Here is a 13,602-nt window from a genome sequence, read left to right as displayed (position 1 = left end):
TTGTGCATAGCCTTCACTAATGCACCAGTGAATGATTATAGGGAGCTTGTTAAAATGGCTGAAAGTCCATACTCAGCCAGCTAGAGGTCAATAATACCTCCTCTTTTCCCTGCCTCATTAAGCCTGGTCTGCAGGGCCTCCAACCCAAGCACACCACGACTGTGAAACAGACACCAGCTCTGTGCTTTTACCACACTCACATTGGTACGAATACCAGGAAGTGTTGACCCTCTTCCAGCTTCGACAGTGCTAGCACATCAGGACATCAGAGGTCTGTGAAGACGGTGGGTTCCAGCTGCCAGGGTCATCTGCTGTTCATTGCGGACACCCTTTCAGGGTTATGCTTGTTATGTGACACAGATGCCAGCGTCGCCTATTGATCAGAAGGCAAAGAGAGATGAAACCTAGCTGGAGGCAGCAGGATCCAGACATACGGGACACGATGGTGACACTGCTTCAGTAGGCAATGTTACACATGGGATTTCATCCTGGATAAAGTAGCTAGACCTCTGCTCGATGCAGATTTCCTGTGTGCCCATGGACTATTAGTTGATCTTAAGAACTGCAGGCTTGTGGATGTCAAGGACTTTGGGTTGTATTAGGGCGGGGGTCGGCAACCCGCGGCTCCGGAGCCGCATGTGCCTCTTTTACGTCTGTGCTGCGGCTCCCTGTTGCTTTGGGAAATAATTGGTTGTGGCGATCCTTTTCCTGGCACATCCGAACCGACTCACAATTAGATAGCCTACGGGGGTTTGCGAGCACAGAGCTTTGGAGCCTCTGCGCCATGGGGGGCAGGTTGAGGGAGGCTTAAAAGTGAGGCTGAAGATTTCGAATAAAGTTTTTTCCTTCGACTGCAGTTACCGACTCCGTGTCGTAATTTTAGCGCTGCGTGTAGCACACCGCTACATGGTCAGTATTTAATTAAAATGTATTTTATGTTAGTTTGTTAGTTTTTGAAATGTAAATCTAAATTTGAAGATTATGGTGATCTTGTACAATCTAAATAAGACGTTGTGGCGACCCATTTCCTGACACATCCGAACCGGCTCACAATTAGCCAGCGTTCAGGCTAAGGGAGATAGCCTACGGGGGTTTGTGAGTACGTGTCTTTTGCAGCATCCGCGCCCATGGGGGGCGGGTTGAGGGAGGCTTAAAAGCAAGGCTGTTTAGTTCGAATAAAGCTATCTTTGACTGCAGTTTACTGACTGCGTGTAGCACACCGCTACAACGTGTTTTTATCGCTGGCTGTCCAGAGGGGAGGTGCTGAAACGCTTTGTCGCATGTCTGGAAGAAGTGAAAACTTTCCTGGGCAGCAAAGGGCTCACCTTTCCTGAGCTGGAACAGCCAGAGTGGCTGGAAAAGCTACACTTCATGGTAGACATAACAGCGCACCTGAACACGCTGAACACAGCTCTTCAACGGGGTAAGGATGTACAGCCCTGCACATGTTGGAGGATGTTTTGGCATTCGAGCGCAAGTTGACGTTGCTTGCCAGAGATTTACAGAAAGGCACATTGTCTCACTTCCCCAATTTGAGAGAGTTCAAAAAAGGTCACGACATGATAAATTCGGAGTATTTACATCGGGCAATCATCGCAATGCAAACATCGTTTGGGAAACGCTTCTGTGAGTTCAGAGAGGAAAAAAACACATTATCCTTCCTGGTCACTCCCCTAAGCATCGATCCATCCCTGCTGAATACGACTGCATTGTCAGGTGTGAGTCAACCTGAACAAGGATGATAAATATTTTAATTGCCTATTATTTTACGTATATTCATATGTTTTCATTGTTCAGTGAAATAGTCCTTTTATTTTTCAGGTTGACAGCTGGCTGACGTTATTTTTGGTTTGCTGCTGGCGGCAAATTTAAGTTTGGCGTTTTTCATAAATACAAGAAGGACTCAAATAGACGTTGAGTATTTTACTTAAAAGTAACCTTCAACCCAACGTCTTTTTTTCGGAGGTCAAAATGTTTTTGTTGCATGCAGAAATGTAATTTCGTTTTCTCTGCAGGAGTTCATCAATTTCATAAATGCAACACATTATAGTTTGTTTATACATAGCATAAAGGCAAAACAAAACGTTGTATGCAGTGTTATTTCATTTTAAATGTCAAACGGGTTTTGCGGCTCCCAGTGTTTTCTTTTCTGTGGGAAACGGGTCCAAGTGGCTCTTTCAGTGGTAAAGGTTGCTGACCCCTGTATTAGGGTATAAAACTTGTATCATTTGCTGTGTAACTAGTCAGTTTGCTATGCATGTACTCAGTTTAGTAGAATGAAATCTTAGGAATGTAGAAGACAATGGTGTGTTAATAAGAGGTAGCTAAAGAAATGTAGATTAGAACATTGCTCAGTTCTGAGTTTATTATTTGCTATGCATCTACCCAATTTGGTAGGAGACTGAAGTCTTAGGAATGTAGAAGACAATGGTATGTTAATGAGAGGTAGCTAAGAGATGTAGATTAGAACATGATTAAGCCAATTGATAGGAACAATAGGGACATGATGTACTTGTAGTATGTGTAATACGCAACTATAGATCTATTACATATGCTAATACAACTGGACAAATACCTATAAAAAATGCTGTGTCCAGAGATCGGTGGGCAATCAGCGACTAGCTCAATGACTGTCTCAGCTTTGATTTGCAAATTAAAGTTTAACCCTTCTTGAAGAATCTTCTGCATCTCCTGGTCATTTGTGAGGCACGAAAAACCACAACAGTTGTTACCCTGCTCCCCCAGTAGGTTCCCCACAATGACTCTGTCAAGCGTGTGTACCACCGCATGTGGGTTCACTCGACTGCTGGGTGATTTCCCAAACTTCACTGAGTCCACTACAGTCACAAAACATGGGGGGGGGGGGGGGGTCAAGCAACACATTTCTACACCTGATCAGCCAGTCCCTGCCCATGCACCTAGACTGGACCTAGAAAAGCTGGCCATTGTGAAGGCTGACTTTGCCTGCATGGAAAGGCTTGTCATGAATGCAGATCCAATAGCCCCTGGGCTTCACCCCTCCACATTGTCCCTAAGCCCTATGTTGGTTGCTGCCTATGTGGCGATTACCAACACCTTAATGAGGCCACCACCCCCTGATTGTTACCCGGTCCCACGCATTCAAGACTTTTCAGCACTTTTAGCTGAAAAGTTAATTTTTTTTAAGTTGCCCGATTGAACTTTTTTGAGGAAGCGACTAAACACAGTAATGAAGGTAGAGCAGTAGATGTAGTGCTAAGGGATTTCAGCAAAGCATTTGATAAGGTACCCCATGCAAAGCTTATTGAGAAAGGAGGCATGGGATCCAAGGGGACCTTACTTTGTGGATTCAGAACTGGCTTGCACACACACAAGGCAAGGAGTAGTTGTACGTGGGTCATATTCTGCATAGAGGCCAATGACCAGTGGTATGCCTCAGGGATCTATTCTGGGACCCCTTCTCTTTGTGATTTTTATAAATGACCTGAATGAGGAAGTGGAGGGATGGGTTAGTAAATTTGCTGATGATACAAAGGTTGGGGGTGTTGTGGATAGTGTGGAGGGCTGTCAGAGGTTACAATGGGACATCGATAGGATGCAAAACTGGGCTGAGGAGTGGCAAATGGAGTTCAACCCAGATAAGTGTGAGGTGGTTTATCTTGGAAGGTCAAATATGAAGGCAGAATATAGTATTAACGTTAAGACTCTTGGCAGTGTGGAGGATCAGAGGGATCTTGGGGTCCAAGTCCATAGGACACTCAAAGCTGCTGCACAGGTTGACTGTGTGGTTAAGAAGGCATACAGTACATTGGCCTTCATCAACGTGGGATTGAGTTCAAGAGCTAAAAGGTAATGTTACAGTTATATAGGACCCTGGTCAGACCCCACTTGGAGTACTGTGCTCAGTTCTGGTCACCTCACTACAGGAAGGATGTGGAAACCATAGAAAGAGTGCAGAGGAGATTTACAAGGATGGTTCCTGGATTGGGGAGCATGCATTATGAGAATAGGTTGAGTGAACTTGGCCTTTTCTTCTTGGAGTAATGGAGATGAGAGGTGACCTGATAAAGGTGTATAAGATGATGAGAGGCATTGATCGTGTGGATAGTCGGAGGCTTTTTCCCAGGGCTGAAATGGCTAGCCTGAGAGAGCACCTTGGAAGTAGGTACAGAGGAGATGTCAGGGGTAAGTTTTTTTATGCAGAGTGGTGAATGTGTGGAATGGGCTGCCGGCAACGGTGGTAGTGGCAGATACAATAGGGTATTTTAAGAGACTCCTGGATAGGTACATGGAGCTTAGAAAATTAGAGGGCTATGGGTAACCGTAGGTAATTTCTAAAGTAAGTACATGTTTGGCACAGCATTGCGGGCCAAAGGGCCTGTATTGTGCTGTTGGTTTTCTATGTTTCTAATTAGGGGCTACCATCGGTTGCCTGTGTGCTCAGAGGACATTCCCAAAACAGCTGTGATAACCCCACCTGGCCTTTTTGAGTTTCTGTGCATGCCACTTGGGCTGAAAAATGATGGACTCTATTAAAAGATGAGAAAATCTCCAGATGCTGGAAATCCAAGGAACTCAGCAGAGCAGATAGCATCTATGAAAAAGAGTAAACAATCGACGTTTCGCATTGAGACCCTGCATCAGTCCAGATGAAGGTTCTTGGGCTGAAATGTCAACTGTTTACTTTTCTCCATAGATGCTGCCTGCCTGCCCTGTTCAGATCCTCCAGCAATTTGTGTGTGTTGCTCTGTATTAAAAGACAAATTTTCTTTTTGTTTACCTGGGTGAGATACTTGTTGCCAGTGGAAGATGATTCACATCTCTGTACACTTTTCAAGTGCTTCAGCCAACATGGGTTTATTATTAATCCTGGTAAATGCAGTTTGTATTGTCAATCATTGACTTTCTCAGCCAATGCATCTCCACAGGTAACCCTCAGGTTTGGCTAGCGGCTTAATCTAGAGGAAGACAGCCTTCGGCCCAGCCAAACTTGAGAAATGTCATTTGGGTGAATGCTGCGTGATGTGTTCCCCTGTAACAAGTCAGGACCACAAAATAACAAACAGGACACAATATGCAATTAAACGATTGAGCTTTATAATCCTTAACTTGACTACAGGGTTAGTAAAGAAACAAAAACAAAATGGCCCATTCTTATGATACAGTCTATTTTGTAACGTTGGAGCTCATGTTTTTCCCATCTGTCATTCTCTCCGGGCGTCAACTCCCAACCCCATTCCAAATCCACTCTGTTCTGCAGTCTATGACTTTCCCATTCTGGGATCTTCTCTCTCCATCTTCCACCGAACTAAAGACCGCAGAGTCCCTTCTCTCAGACCCATAAGAAAGAACAACCTGCCTTTCATTGTCTGGCACACATTCCAAAGCCCCCATTAACTCTCGCCATCGCCCAAACATTGCTGCTACAGAGAAACCATTACATCAGCAGTGAAACATTACAGAAAGACCATTACATTAGCAATGACACCTCACAGCACGTTACACGCATAAGGTGCAAAACCCCTCTCTTTTATGGACTTCCCACCGCTCCACACTATTAAAAAAAAACTCATTCCACAAGCTGCTGAACTTAGGCTCCCCTTGTATAATACCCTTAAAGGCAATGTCTCTAATCATGTGCTTGATTGGTCAGCAGACACGACCAGGACATTTGATGGTACCAAACGAGCTCTTTCCAAAGCAACCCTACTGGCGCACCCATTCCACAATGCACCTATAGCCATTACTACTGCCGCTTCAGACTTTGCTGCAGGCGCTATGCATGAAGGACAGTTGGTCAGAGGCATGTTGTAGCTGCTCACCTTCTCCAGCTGAAGCCTCAATCCCCCTGAAAGGAAGAATAGCACATTTGACCACAAGCTTCTTGGTCTCTACCTGCCTGTCCACCATTTTTCATTTTCTACAGGGTCGCCATTCCACAACGTTCGTTGACCACAAACCCCTCGTGCATGTTATGGCCAAAATATATAGCAGCTGACAAAGCTGCTGACCCGGAGGTCCAGAGGCTTACCAAACAGCAGTCACGGGCCTGTGGTTGGCTTACATTAAGTTCGGGGAAACTGGTGTTTCTGTCTTGTGCGAAGTCTCAAACGGCTGCCCTCGCCTCACAGTGCCCACAAACTGCTGGCAAACTGTTTCCAACTCCATTCATGGCCTCTCGCACCCGGGCCCAAAGACCTGGGTTGCACTAAAGTTTGTGTGGCACGGCCCTAGAAAGGACATGTGTGATCGGACGGCAGCCTGGATGACTGCCAGCAGGCAATAATTAACTCATGTTCTGGCACCACTGGAACATTTTGAGGTCCCCGAGTGATGGTTTGACCACGTCAATGTCGACCTCGTTGGTCCTCTTCCCTCCCTGCTGTGGTTTCACACACCTTCTTACCATGGTGGACCGTCCCACCAGGTGGGTCAGAGGACATCCCTCTAGCATCAATGACAGCCGCAGACATGGCTCAGATATTTCTCAGCACCTGGGTTGCTCAGTTTGGCACCCATCTGTTATTTCCTCTGACCGCAATCCCCAATTCACATCAGGCTAATTTGGGAATGAGTGTTGGCATAATCATTTCACATGGGTCCTGCTCAGAACAGCTCCTAAAGAGGACCTATAGTCATCTGCGCTTGAGTTGGTATACGGGCAGCCATTACGAATGCCAACTTATTTTATTCCTGACACCATGACGACCTGGTCAGCCTCTCATCAGCGTTCACGTCCTCAGTAAACTCAATTCCTTTGCACATATTCCTACCCCCCAACTTGGGCTGGAAGAGAACAACTCGTTTGTTTTCGTCCAACATGATGCACACCAACATCCCCCTAGGTCCCCTTATGATGGCCCGTTCTGTACTTCGGAACAGAGAGAAAAGACTTTTATCACAGATTAAATGGGTAAAGCTGGATGTATTTTGGTAGATCACCTTAAACTGGCCCACCAAGATTTGGAGAATTCCGCTACCATGCCCTTGGCATCATGACTTGTCAATGAGCATGTCAACACACCTCTGGATGAGCCAGAGGCCTCTGCATTTCCTCCACCCACGGAACATAGGACCAAACTGGGCATCTCTACTGTATTCCAGACAGGGTCACAATTAGATTAGATTCAACTGGGAGAGAGAAACCGGGGAATTATAGACCGGTTAATCTGACATCGGTGGTGGGGAAAATGCTAGAGTCGGTTATCAAAGATGTGATTTGGAAAGAAGTGAAATCATCAGACAAAGTCAGCATGGATTTGTGAAAGGAAAATAATGTCTAACGAATCTTATAGAATTTTTTGAAGATGTAACTAGTGGAGTGGATAGGGGAGAGCCAGTGGAGGTGGTATATTTAGATTTTCAAAAGGCTTTTGACAAGGTCCCACACAGGAGATTAGTGTGCAAATTTAAAGCACATGGTATAAGGGGTATGGTATTGATGTGGATAGAGAATTGGTTGGCAGACAGGAAGCAAAGAGTGGGAGTAAATGGGACCTTTTCAGAATGGCAGGCAGTGACTAGTGGGGTACCGCAAGGCTCAGTGCTGGGACCCCAGTTGTTTACAATATATATTAATGATTTAGATGAGGGAATTAAATGCAGCATCTCCAAGTTTGCAGATGACACGAAGCTGGGCAGCGGTGTTAGCTGTGAGGAGGATGCTAAGAGGATGCAGGGTGACTTGAATAGCTTAGATGAGTGGGCAAATTCATGGCGGATGCAATTTAATGTGGATAAATGTGAGGTTATCCACTTTGGTTGCAAGAACAGGAAAGCAGATTATTATCTGAATGGTGGCCGATTAGGAAAAGGGGAGATGCAACGAGACCTGGGTGTCATTGTACACCAGTCATTGAAGGTGGGCATGCAGGTACAGCAGGTGGTAAAAAAGGCAAATGGTACATTGGCACTCATAGCAAAAAGGATTTGAGTGCAGGAGCAGGGAGGTTCTACTGCAGTTGTACAAGGCCTTGGTGAGACCACACCTAGAATAATGTGTGCAGTTTTGGTCCCTTAATCTGAGGAAAGACATTCTTGCCATAGAGGGAGTACAGAGAAGGTTCACCAGATTGATTCCTGGGATGGCAGGACTTTCATATGAAGAAAGACTGGAACGACTAGCCTTATACTCACTGGAATTTAGAAGATTGAGGGGGGATCTTATTGAAACGTATAAAATTCTAAAGGAATTGGACAGGCTAGGTGCAGGAAGATTGCTTCCGATGTTGGGGAAGTCCAGAATGTGGGGTCACAGTTTTAAGGATAAAGGGGAAGCCTTTAGGACCGAGATGAGGAAAAACTTCTTCACACAGAGTGGTGAATCTGTGGAATTCTCTGCCACAGGAAACAGTTGAGGCCGGTTCATTGGCTATATTTAAGAAGAAGTTAGATATGGCCCTTGTGGCTAAAGGGATCGGGGGTATGGAGAGAAAGCAGGTACAGGGCTCTGAGTTGGATGATCAGCCATGATCATACTGAATGGCGGTGCAGGCTCAAAGGGTTGAATGCCTACTCCTGCACCTATTTTCTATGTTTATTGTCATTGTGCCAAGTACAGATACAAAGCCAATGAAATGCAGTTAGCATCTAACCAGAAATGCAAAGAATAGTGTTATTTACAAAGTACTGCGAATAAGAAGTAAGTACTACAGCACACAAACATAGAAGTACTGAGACAGTACAACATGGGTGCAATACTGCTTAACGCTGTGATGTGAGGTTCAGCAGGGTCACAGCCTCAGGGAAGAAGCTCTTCCTGTGCCTGCTGGTGCAGGAGCGGAAGCTCCTGTAGCACATACTGGATGGGAGGAGAGTAAAAAGCCCATGGTTAGGGTGAGATGCATCCTTGATAATGCTTTTTGACCTGCTCAGGCAGCATTTATGGTAAATGTTCTCAATGGTGGGCAATTGGGTACCAATAATCCACTGGGCAGTTTTCACCACCCGTAGGGAGTGCATTGCGGACTGATATGGGACAATTGCCATCCCACACTGAGATGCAGCGTGCTCTCAATGGTACAGCAGTTGTGCCTTTTTTGATCAGGATGGAGGAGTTCAGGGACCAGGTGAGATCCTTGGAAATGTGGACAACAAGGAATTTGAAGCTTGATACATGCTCCACTACAGCTCCATTGATGTAGATGGGGATGTGAGTGTGGCTCCTAGCATGCCCGAAGTCCACAGTGATCTCCTTGGCCTTCTGGGGATTAAGGGCCAGGTTATTGTCGGCACACCGCACAGCCAGGTGCTGGACCTCGTCCCTGTTGGCCGTCTCGTCATCCCCTCTGATCAGGCCAATCACCGTGGCGTCGTCTGCGAACCTGACTATGAATCAATGCTGGTTTTGGTGAATTCTGGGGGTGTATGTGTAGGATAGGGTAAGGGGTGGAAACATATGCATTGTTCACAACCACCTACATTGAGCTGGGTTTCACTTTAAAGAGCTGTGTCTGACTAGGTGACGTGATGGCATGAAGGTTTCTACCAGGCTTTACATCCTGCATTTGATTAACAAAGTTAGATGCTATGCCTCTGCTGTTTTATTTATAAAAACCTACACAGACATGGCACCTCAGGAATTTAAATGACTGAACAAAATCTGGAATTACAAGCCAGCAATGGTGAGGGTAACCATGAAGCTGGCAGATTTTTGAGAAACCTACATTTGGTTCTCTGACAGCACTAAATGAAGAAAATCTCTCTATTCTAGAATCACACTGAACAGAAATAGGCCACTAGACCGATCTCTACTAAAAATTTTACCCACACCTAGGCACATGGTTGGGAAAGGTGGAGGGATATGGCCCAAATGCAGGCAAATGCCAACTAGCTCAGGGAGATATCTTACTCAGCATGGTTTCATGTCCTATATCTCTGCATTTGATCTATAGCCTTCAATGCCTTGATAATTCACAGGTTAATCCAGATACTTCTTAAACGCTGGGAGACAACTTGGCTCCAGGTTGAGTTCCAGATTGCAACCAATCTCTGAGTGAAATAAAAATTTCAATAGATTCTAAGAAAGTGCTCACCTTAAATCCATGCCCTCTGGTTTTAGGTGACTCCATTATGGGGAGAGCAGGGAAGACAGCTTTCTAACTATCTAAGCTACTTCTATCAAGCACTCTTCTCACAACCTCCTCTACTCCAAAGAAACCAAACCCAACCTGTCCACTATCTCCTGTTATGAAATCCCGTAACGGGATCACTTACCAGCAAAGATAGAGAGGTCCGTTGAAGTCTGATGGTACTATTTTTTAAAAGTCTTTATTTATGAAAGGAGCACAAATGTAAGATTAATACAAACACTTAAATATACGTAGTCACTACTTAATCTAAAAGCGCGGGTCTAATAATAACCATAAATAAGAAACAGCTCGATCGTTTGTCTAGGGCAGGCATGGGCAAACTACGGCCCGCGGGCCATATGCGGCCCGTTAAGCTTTTTAATCCGGCCCGCAGAACTTGATTAAATTATATTAATAAACCTTGTTAACGTTTTCTCCCCGCAATTCTGGCGTTTTCCCAATAGATGACGCACTCTATATACATTTGTGGCGACTCATTTCCTGGCACATCTGAACTGGCTCACAATTAGCCAGCGTTCCGGCTAAGGGAGATAGCCTGCGGGCATTTGCGAGCACAGAGTTTTGGAGCCTCTGCGCAGGGGGGCAGGTTGAGGGAGGCTTAAAAGTGATGCTGGGGATTTCGAATAAAGTTTTTTTCTTCGACTGCAGTTACCGACTCCGTGTCGTAATTTTAGCGCTGCATGTAGCACACCGCTACACATTGACCTTTGTTGAGGTGCAGCGTATTACTCCACATTTGCGCTTTACTCTTTGTGTGGCTCGATCTATTTGTGTGAACAGGCGTTCAGCGTCATGAACATCAACAAAGCCAGCCACAGATCCAAGTTAACTGACCAACACCTCAGATCCATCCTGAGAATCGCCACAACAAAACTAAATCCAGACTTTGATGCGCTGGCTAAAAAGGGAGACCAACAACACTGTTCCCACTGAAATTAAAAATAAGTTTCTTCATTGTGTTATGAAAAAATTGCATCTGAAAATATTTTTTTCAATAAGCCTTACATGTTACATATCATTTCTGTTAAGTGATGGACATGAATAGTGCGCAGGTGCACGTACGTTCTCAAAATAAAAAATGCGCTCCAGATCAAATAACGGGCTCCGCATACTGGCGCGCTGTCACTGTTCTGTCATTGTGCGGGTCGTTGTTGAGTTTTGGCACAGGGGACAATTGAATAAGAAGGAGCAGGACAAGTAGACCTGCATCTCCTACCGTTTTTGAAATAAAGACAGTCAGGAGGAGAGTGATTATGATAATATCTTGAAGGATAACAGAATTTTCAGTGCTTTAAAATAATAACTTACTATTAAAAAAAGCTGTATTTTATTCATTTAATTTTCAGTGTTTTAAAAGTCATTTCAATAAATAGCTAAATACCATGAGACTTCAAAGACAGATATTTTGTTGTAATGCATTTGTTCATTTTCAATCGAAATTAAAGCACATGTTTTCTACATATCCCATGATATTTTATTTTCTCTTATGAGGTGTATTACCAAAACACTCCGTCCATCTGCTCCTGGTCCGGCCCCCCTGTCAAATTTTAGAACCCTTTGTGGCCCTCAAGTCAAAAAGTTTGCCCACCCCTGGTCTAGGGGATAAATTAGTGTCCGATGGAAATATAAGTCACTCAAATTCCTGCAGGCTTCTGGCTTTCGGGGGGGGGGGGGCGCTGGGTTTTCACTTGTTGGAGAGAGAGAGAGATTGGTGAGAAAAGAAAAACTTGCCCGGGTCTCTTATGAAGCCAAATCCGTTGAATCAGGGGAACGGGATTCCCCGTTGTTAGCTGAAAGCGGTTTTCCTTGATTCCAGCCACAGATTCCAAGCCCAGAATCGAACTTCCTTCAAAATGGCTTCCCGCTACGATGGCATCGCTATCGTGTCTTCTTGGTGCGTCTGAAGGGGTTGTCCCCTCCCCCAGACCCTCCTTTATACTTCCTCACGGGGAGGCAGGTGTCAATCAGGTAGAGATGATGCGGTATTCAGCACGTCTCTCTCTCCCCCATTTCCTGAGTCTACTGACCCACCCCCCCTCAACTAGTGCTCTTGCGATTCTCACAAAGGAGGGGGCTACGGACATAACACTCCTCATAATTGGAACGCAGGCGAATAAAGTATCTCCAGACTTCATATTCTGTGCCAGCTGGCATTGCACACAATGCTCTACCTGGAACAGAATATAAACAGAAGGCTGGAAGTCCACCAAACATGTTAAATGTTTCTGCATTTCATTTTCCACCTTATGTTTATTTCAGCTTCTGAAGAACTCTTCTTTCTCACATGCCTGTAAAACCTATCACAATGTTTTACATTCATTATTTTTATGTTCCATTTACACTCTTCATACTTTAAGTCACTCTTTGTTGGTTCCTAAAATATTTCCAATGTTCAGATATACTAGCAATCTTTGCAAATTAACATATATTTTAATTTCAGGGTAATTCCATTCTTTATTAAGCCATGAATGATATCCCATTCTCTTTATTTCTCTATAATGGACATCTTTGTTGGAAATTTTGAAATACATCTTTAAATAGGTTTCAATTAATAGAAGAGCGTTGGATCCAAGGGCAGAGTCTCAGAATAAAGGAATGTGCTTTTAAAACTGAGATGAGTAAGGATTTCTTCAGCCAGAGGGAAGTGAGTCTGTGGAATTCATTGCCATGGAGGGTCATGAAGGCCAAGTCATTGGGTGTAGTTAAAGCAAAGATTGATAGCCTCTCCATTTGAGGGAGGCCAAGGATCATAGGGAGAAGGCAGGAAAATATGATTGAAGAAAATCAGGAATGATTCAATGGCAAATTAGACTTGATGGACCAAATAGCCTTGTTCTGCTCCTATGCCTTATAGTGTAAATAAGTCTTCAGCCTTAACCTAATATCCAATCTGCTTAGGCCAGCTTGCCTTTCTTATCTAGTATGTAACTCTCTTTGAAACCCAACTTTTAAACCTAAATCTATCAAATTGAATATGGTCCTTTGTTAAGGCTTGCTTTATTTTTTTATCTGATAGGACCTTTTTTTTTAAACCATTTCATTGACCGTTTGTTGTTGCAATCTTATTCTATGCTCTATCACTAATTCTCATTCATTCTTATGCTTTCGCTTTAATTTTCTAAATCTCCCTTTATCCAAATTCTTACTCCAGGGGAAGAATGGTTGTGTCTTTCCCCAATGCTACCCCAAATCCTTTTGTCCTGTATCACTTTTTGATCTTTTCCTAGTCTCTAATGTCAGCGAGTTCCCATATTGGATGTCTGTTCAAACAAAAGGGACAGGGTAGCACAAAGCCCAACAAGTCCCAGGGTTCCAGGTCCTGTCCTCGGCTAGTCCGGGGATTGATACTAAAATTCAAAGCCCTAAGGTCAATCAGAAGTTCAGTAGTCAAAGCCCAATGAACAAAGATTTGGGGCCTGGAATTGAAAGAGAGCATGTGCGGAAAAGTTCTGCTGAGTATTGCGGGCTGCCCCCGAACACCTGGAGTGTGTTGGGTTTTACCATAAATGATGTATTTCACTGTAGGTTTTGA

Source organism: Hypanus sabinus, chromosome 1, assembly GCF_030144855.1.
Source record: "Hypanus sabinus isolate sHypSab1 chromosome 1, sHypSab1.hap1, whole genome shotgun sequence".
In the NCBI taxonomy this organism is placed as follows: domain Eukaryota; kingdom Metazoa; phylum Chordata; class Chondrichthyes; order Myliobatiformes; family Dasyatidae; genus Hypanus; species Hypanus sabinus.
The sequence above is the reverse complement of the archived record's forward strand: the minus strand, read 5'-3'. Positions refer to the sequence as shown.